At 43.1% G+C, this 8,307-nt stretch overlaps 1 protein-coding gene across 1 annotated transcript in view; it reads left to right on the forward strand.

Moving 5' to 3' along the window:
• dusp7 (dual specificity phosphatase 7) overlaps positions 1-408 on the forward strand; it is a 22,995-nt gene extending 22,587 nt beyond the window's left edge. Inside the window, exon 3 of the mRNA XM_079844036.1 lies at positions 1-408. This exon is cut by the window's left edge and continues 1,792 nt beyond it. The gene's annotated coding sequence lies outside the window, so the exon portion shown is untranslated.
• The last annotated feature ends 7,899 nt before the right edge of the window (positions 409-8,307 follow it).

An 8,307-nucleotide genomic window follows, 5' to 3' on the forward strand; every position in this document is an offset into this window, starting at 1 on the left:
TGTGTGTGTGTGTGTGTGTCCCAGCGGCTGATGATGTGTGTGTTTCTTACCTCACTGAGGGATTTTTCAGGGATTTTTATTTGCCTGTGTGGGCATCGTGTCCCAGCTTCAGACGGCTGAGCTGTTTTATATGTGCTGTATACATTTTTTAAAGATACAATCTCTATATATATATATATATATGTGTGTGTGTGTGTGTGTGTGTGTGTGTGTGTGTGTGTGTGTGTGTGTGTGTGTGTGTGTGTGTGTGTGTGTGTGTGTGTGTGTGTGTGTGTGTAATACTGGGCTGGGGAACCGGGCAGTTTCTGCTTTATGAAGGATATCAACTGTCCGATGTATTGTATAGTCTATGAAAACCAATACAAGACTTGTTTGTACTGCAAATAAATATTGAATTATTTTTTTGGTTATCCAGTGTGGGCGTGTTCATTCATCTCTGAGAGAGAGAGAGAGTAATAGCAGTAATAGTAATAGCTGCTGAAAGGAGAAAATATTACAGCTCAACATATTACAGTTCTTTTGGGTGTCTGGATAAAGAAATGCCAGAAATATAGTCAGAATTATGAGAAATGGTCAGAAATGTAGCGAAAAATAGTCAGAAATACAATAAATATAGTCAGAATTATGAGAAATATAGTCAGAATTACTCGGTGGTGGAGGTGTTTGAGTCCCTGATGGGCCCCAGGAGCTGGGCTATATGGCCCTCATAGGGTCTCCCAGGGCAAACCGGGCCTAGGTGAGGGTCAGACTAAGAGCAGTTCACTGACCCTTATGAAGAGCAGAACCACGAGGAGCGAGACGTCCCCCAGTGCGGTGCAGCCGGGGCCAGGCCTGGGGTTGGGGCCCGTAAGAGCTCCTGGTGGCTGGACCTTCCCCCACGGGGTCCGGCCGGGCTCAGCCCAAAGGAGCGCCGCGGGCCCACCACTCACAGGAGGGGCCGTAAGGGGCCGGTGCAGAGAGAATCCGGCAGCAGTCGAAGGCAGGAGCCTAGACAAGCCCTGGACACGGGGACTGGCTTTAGGGATGAGGAATGTCCCCTCACTGGGGGGAGGAGCCTGAGGTTGAGAGGTTCCGACTAGAGATCGTCGGGCTCACCTCTACACACGGCTTGGGCTCCGGAACCACACTCCTCCAGAGAGAAAAGAACGAAAGGGTCGCTTCCCTGCGGCTTCGGCACAGGTCTCTCACTGTAGTGTGTGCCAGGGGCCGAATGGCAGAGCGGAGAACCCGGCCCTCTGGGGTCCCTGGGAGGGTTCTGGAAAGTGCTCCGGCTGGAGACCCGTCGTTCTACTGGGGGACTTCAACACCCCTGTGGGCAGTGACAGAAGGCTTGTTCGACTTCACCCAGCGATGCGCAGACCGATCGGCGGCTGACTTGAAGCAGTGCATGCCGGTTAGAAATTTTGTCCGACTTGAGGCAGCGCCGACGCCACGTGACAGTGACGCATGTCAACAAAGTGCCGCGAGAGCGATTCGAGAGCAGCCGGCGATTACAGCCGGTGCAGTTTCTCCAAAGCAGCTGCTCGAGGCTGCAGGGGCTCTGATGACGACACAGCCGTTCCACGATTGGCCAGATTCACCGCATGACAGCGATCACGTGTGTTTCGTGTTTATTCTAAAACCTTCAGCTCCACTAATGCGCACAAATCTGTTTTTTATAACAGTAAAACCTCCTTTCATGTAGTCGCGATGTTATATTGTCATGTTTATCAAAATATAACTGATTAAAAACATAGACCCCACTTCATTGATAGTGTAGGCTTATATGTTGAACTTTATTCTTGTAAAAACACACGCTGTATTAAGCAGTGCATAAAGTATTACATGACAATAATGTCTCTGAAACATCTGTGTATTGCCAAATATTGCATTTATTTCACTTCAGCTGATAAAGTGTGCAAACACAGCGCAAGCGTCACCGCGGGAAGCAGAAAGTGTCCGACTTCACGTCTGTGTTTGCAGCTCCTCCCCGCCTGCACGCGGCTACTCTCGCCGATCAGGTGCATCCAGCCGCAGCCGATGTCGAACACACCTAGAGACTCCTGGAGGGTGTGATTAGGAGGAACGGCCCCCCTGATCTGAGAGGGGCGGAGCTCTCACCTGGGGTGAAGAGAGGGGCGGAGCTCTCACCTGGTGGTGTGTTGGATCTGATGGCGGAGAGGAAGATGGACAGACCCAAGCGTACTGTGAGGATCTGCTGGGAACGTTTGGCAGAGCTTTGACCAGATCCCGAGGGAGGCTGGAGATATTGAGTCCGAGTGGACCATGTTCTCCTGGAGCTGACCGGTACCGGCAGGCCAAGCGGATCTGCAGCCCGGGTGGTCGTGGAGGCAAAAAAATCAGGCCTGGGAGGAGTTTGGTGAGGCCATGGAGAAAGACTATCGGTCGGCCTCGAAGAGATTCTGGTGAACCGTTGGACGCCTCATGAGGGGGAAGCAGTGCCTACCAACACTGTCTACAGTGGCGATGGGCGGCTGTTGACCTCAACTGGGGATATCATCGGCCGGTGGAAGGAATACTTCGAGGATCTCCTCAATCCCGCCGTCACGTCTTCCATTGAGGAAGCAGAGGCTGGGGACTCAGAGGTGGACTCGTCCATCACCCGGGCTGAAGTCACCGAGGTGGTCAAGAAACTCCTCAGTGGCCCCGGGGTCTGATGAGATCCGCCCTGAGTACCTCAAGTCTCTGGATGTTGTGGGGCTGTTCTTGGCTGACACGCCTCTGCAGCATCGCATGGCGGTCGGGGACAGTGCCTCTGGACTGGCAGAACCGGGCTGGTGGTCCCGCTTTTCAAGACGGGGGATCAGAGAGTGTGTTCCAACTATAGGGGGATCACACTTCTCAGCCTCCCCGGGAAAGTCTATGCCAGGGTACTGGAGAGGAGAATTCGGCCGATAGTGGAACCTCGGATTCAGGAGGAACAGTCTGGTTTTCGTCCTGGTCGTGGAACACTGGACCAGCTCTATACCCTCTACAGGGTGCTGGAGGGTTCATGGGAGTTTGCCCAACCAGTCCACATGTGTTTTGTGGATTTGGAGAAGGCATTCGACTGTGTCCCTCGCGGCGTCCTGTGGAGGTTGCTGGGGGAATATGGGGTCCGGGGTCCGGCTGAGGGCTGTTCGGTCCCTGTATGACTGAAGCAGGAGTTTGGTCCGCATTGCCGGCAGTAAGTCAGACTTGTTCCCGGTGCATGTTGGACTCCGGCAGGGCTGCCCTTTGTCGCCGGTTCTGTTCATAATTTTTATGGACAGAATTTCTAGGCGCAGCCAAGGGCCGGAGGGTGTCAGGTTTGGGGACCACACAGTTTCGTCTCTGCTCTTTGCGGATGACGTTGTCGTGTTGGCCCCTTCTAACCAGGACCTTCAGCACTGGGACGGTTTGCAGCCGAGTGTGAAGCGGCTGGGATGGGGATCAGCACCTCCAAATCCGAGGCCATGGTCCTCAGTCGGAAAAGGGTGGCTTGCCCACTTCAGGTTGGTGGAGAGTTCCTGCCCCAAGTGGAGGAGTTCAGGTGTCTCAGGGTCTTGTTCACGAGTGAGGGGAGGATGGAACGGGAGATTGACAGACGGATCGGTGCAGCTTCTGCAGTAATGCGGTCGATGTACGGGTCTGTTGTGGTGAAGAAAGAGCTAAGTTGAAGGCGAAGCTCTCGATTTACCGGTCAATCTACGTTCCTACTCTCACCTATGGTCATGAGCTTTGGGTCATGACCGAAAGGACAAGATCCCGGATACAGGCGGCCGAAATGAGCTTTCTCCGCAGGGTGGCTGGGCGCTCCCTTAGAGATAGGGTGAGGAGCTCAGTCACTCGGGAGGAACTCGGAGTAGAGCCGCTGCTCCTCCACATCGAGAGGGGTCAGCTGAGGTGGCTCGGGCATCTGTTCCGGATGCCTCCTGGACCCCCGGGAGAGCTGGAGGAAGGGCTAGAGAGAGGGAAGTCTGGGCATCTCTGCTTAGACTGTTGCTCCCGCGACCCGGCCCTGGATAAAGCGGAAGAAGATGGATGGATGGATGGATGGATAGTCAGAATTATGAGAAATATAGTCAGAAATACAATAAATATAGTCAGAATTATGAGAAATGGTCAGCAAATTAGCGAAAAATTATCAGAAATACAAGAAAAATTGTCAGAATGATGAGAAATATAGACAGAATGATGAGAAATATAGTCAGAATGATAAGATTGTGTATTTTTCCCTCTTGTTCTCTCCTTTTCTTTAGGAGAACGGCCCTCATGGCTGTCTCTGAGACTTCCTCCCCCCGCCCACTGGTTTCCTGTTGCCTTGTGGGTAATTTCAGACACAGATGGTTTCTGAAGCATGTGATGACACCGATTGCTGAAGCGATCCCCGCTCGGCTTCCTCTTCCTCACTCTAGTCGTGTTTATCTAGAGCTCCACACAGGAAACGCATCATCGGTCTGCGTTAGTTTACTGACCTCCAGTCCGGCTCAATGTAAACATTACACTGAGCATCAGCTGATCTAAAGTGTGTTAGCCACAGTGGCGAGGAACCAATCAGATGAGGAAGCAGAGTCACTGATAGACCACAGAATGAGTGTGAAAGATGGCCGCTCTAGAGCTCCGTTAGACAGCAGGTCAGAGATCGGCCCTTTTAAACATCTACAGATTTACCCTTTAACCCCGACTGACACATCAAGTTTCTGATGGATTGGGCTTTAATGTACTTCATGTACTTTCATTTAAGCGTGAAATTGTACCTTACATTTGGGTAATAGTTGCTGGAGGAGAAAATATTACAGCTCAACATATTACAGTTCTTTTGGGTGTCTGGATAAAGAAATGCCAGAAATATAGTCAGAAATGCAATGAATATAGTCAGAATTATGGGAAATATAGTCAGAAATGCAATAAATATAGTCAGAATTATGAGAGAAATAGTCAGAATTACAAGAAATGATCAGAAATACAATAAATATAGTCAGAAATACAATAAATATAGTCAGAATTACAAGAAATGGTCAGAAATACAATAAATATAGTCAGAAATACAATAAATATAGTCAGAATTATGAGAAATATAGTCAGAATTACAAGAAATATAGTCAGAATTACAAGGAATGGTCAGAAATGCAATAAATATAGTCAGAAATACAATAAATATAGTCAGAAATACAATAAATATAGTCAGAATTATGAGAAATATAGTCAGAATTACAAGAAATATAGTCAGAATTACAAGGAATGGTCAGAAATGCAATAAATATAGTCAGAAATACAATAAATATAGTCAGAATTATAAGAAATGTTCAGAAATACAATAAATATAGTCAGAAATGTAATAAATATAGTCAGAAATGTAGCGAAAAATAGTCACAAATACAATAAATATAGTCAGAATTATGAGAAATATAGTCAGAATTATGAGAAATATAGTCAGAATTATGAGAGAAATAGTCAGAATTACAAGAAATGATCAGAAATACAATAAATATAGTCAGAAATACAATAAATATAGTCAGAATTACAAGAAATGGTCAGAAATACAATAAATATAGTCAGAAATACAATAAATATAGTCAGAATTATGAGAAATATAGTCAGAATTATGAGAAATATAGTCAGAATTACAAGAAATATAGTCAGAATTACAAGGAATGGTCAGAAATACAATAAATATAGTCAGAATTATAAGAAATTTTCAGAAATACAATAAATATAGTCAGAAATGTAATAAATATAGTCAGAAATGTAGCGAAAAATAGTCACAAATACAATAAATATAGTCAGAATTATGAGAAATATAGTCAGAATTACAAGAAATATAGTCAGAATTACAAGGAATGGTCTAGAAATGCAATAAATATAGTCAGAATTATGAGAAATATAGTCAGAATTATGAGAAATATAGTCAGAATTATGAGAAATATAGTCAGAATTACAATAAATGGTCAGAAATGCAATAAATAGTCAGAATTATGAGAAATATAGTCAGAATTACAATAAATGGTCAGAAATGCAATAAATAGTCAGAATTATGAGAAATATAGTCAGAATTACAAGAAATGGTCAGAAATACAATAAATATAGTCAGAAATACAATAAATATAGTCAGAATTATAAGAAATGTTCAGAAATACAATCAATATAGTCAGAAATACAATAAATATAGTCAGAATTATAAGAAATGTTCAGAAATACAATCAATATAGTCAGAAATGTAGCGAAAAATAGTCAGAAATACAATAAATATAGTCAGAATTATGAGAAATATAGTCAGAATTATGAGAAATATAGTCAGAATTACAAGGAACGGTCAGAAATACAATAAATATAGTCAGAAATGTAATAAATATAGTCAGAAATACAATAAATATAGTCAGAATTATAAGAAATGTTCAGAAATACAATAAATATAGTCAGAAATGTAATAAATATAGTCAGAAATGTAGCGAAAAATAGTCACAAATACAATAAATATAGTCAGAATTATGAGAAATATAGTCAGAATTACAAGGAATGGTCAGAAATACAATAAATATAGTCAGAAATACAATAAATAGTCAGAATATGAGAAATATATTCAGAATTACAATAAATGGTCAGAAATGCAATAAATATAGTCAGAATTATAAGAAATGTTCAGAAATACAATAAATATAGTAAGAAATGTAATAAATATAGTCAGAAATGTAGCGAAAAATAGTCACAAATACAATAAATACAGTCAGAATTATGAGAAATTTTCAGAAATACAATAAATATAGTCAGAATTATAAGAAATGTTCAGAAATACAATAAATATAGTCAGAAATGTAATAAATATAGTCAAAAATGTAATAAATATAGTCAGAAATGTAGCGAAAAATAGTCACAAATACAATAAATATGGTCAGAATTATGAGAAATATAGTCAGAATTATGAGAAATTGTCAGAAATACAATAAATATGGAATAGTTCACTCAAAAATGAAAGATCTGTCATCAACTCATGCTCAAGTTGTTTTAAACCTGAATAAAGTTCTTTCTTCTGTTGGAAAATATATTTTGAAGAATGGAAACCAAACAGTTGCTGGTCCCCATTGTAGGAAATAATAATGTGGAAGTCAATGGTCTGTGTTGAACAGGAGAGATGAATACAGGTTATGATCAACATTAGACTGAGGAAATAATGATGACATTTTAGAGTGAACTGTCCCTTTAAGAACAGGCGAGTTCAGACTGCGCTACTGTCACTTTAAGACCTGCACGCATCTAATATACAGACACACACCGATCTGACTTTAGACATGACGACTGTGTTTATGTTGTGTGTGTGACAGTATTAGCGCAGTGAGACTAATCACGTGTTTGACAGGCGTTTAGCGCTCAGCTCATGATAAAACACTGCATGAGCCAATGAAATGTTTAACCGGCAAGGCTTTAAAACGCATGCAAATAATAAACTTGGTGATTCGTGGGAATAACTGTAGTGTTCTGTGAATATAATGCTGCGTTCACACTAGAAGCGAATGAAGCCTATAAATCGCATGTAGTCGGACGTTTGAACATTTCTCGCTTCATTCTCGTCATGGGAGGAGCTTCTGCCAGCGGCTCGTCTCGTTGTGAAATGGCTGACATGGATTGTTTTAAAATAGGGTGAATAAGCTCAATGTGCGGCTTTAGCTAGCTTGTAGTCTCAATAGGGTGAATAAGCTCAATGTGCCGCTTTAGCTAGCTTGTAGTCTCGATAGGGTGAATAAGCTCAATGTGCTGCTTTAGCTAGCTTGTAGTCTCAATAGGGTGAATAAGCTCAATGTGCCGCTTTAGCTAGCTTGTAGTCTCGATAGGGTGAATAAGCTCAATGTGCTGCTTTAGCTAGCTTGTAGTCTCGATAGGGTGAATAAGCTCAATGTGCCGCTTTAGCTAGCTTGTAGTCTCAATAGGGTGAATAAGCTCAATGTGCCGCTTTAGCTAGCTTGTAGTCTCAATAGGGTGAATAAGCTCAATGTGCCGCTTTAGCTAGCTTGTAGTCTCGATAGGGTGAATAAGCTCAATGTGCTGCTTTAGCTAGCTTGTAGTCTCGATAGGGTGAATAAGCTCAATGTGCTGCTTTAGCTAGCTTGTAGTCTCGATAGGGTGAATAAGCTCAATGTGCCGCTTTAGCTAGCTTGTAGTCTCGATAGGGTGAATAAGCTCAATGTGCTGCTTTAGCTAGCTTGTAGTCTCGATAGGGTGAATAAGCTCAATGTGCTGCTTTAGCTAGCTTGTAATCTCAATAGGGTGAATAAGCTCAATGTGCGGCTTTAGCTAGCTTGTAGTCTCGATAGGGTGAATTAGCTCAATGTGCTGCTTTAGCTAGCTTGTAGT

Source organism: Gobio gobio, assembly GCF_949357685.1.
Source record: "Gobio gobio genome assembly, chromosome: 19".
Taxonomy (NCBI): domain Eukaryota; kingdom Metazoa; phylum Chordata; class Actinopteri; order Cypriniformes; family Gobionidae; genus Gobio; species Gobio gobio.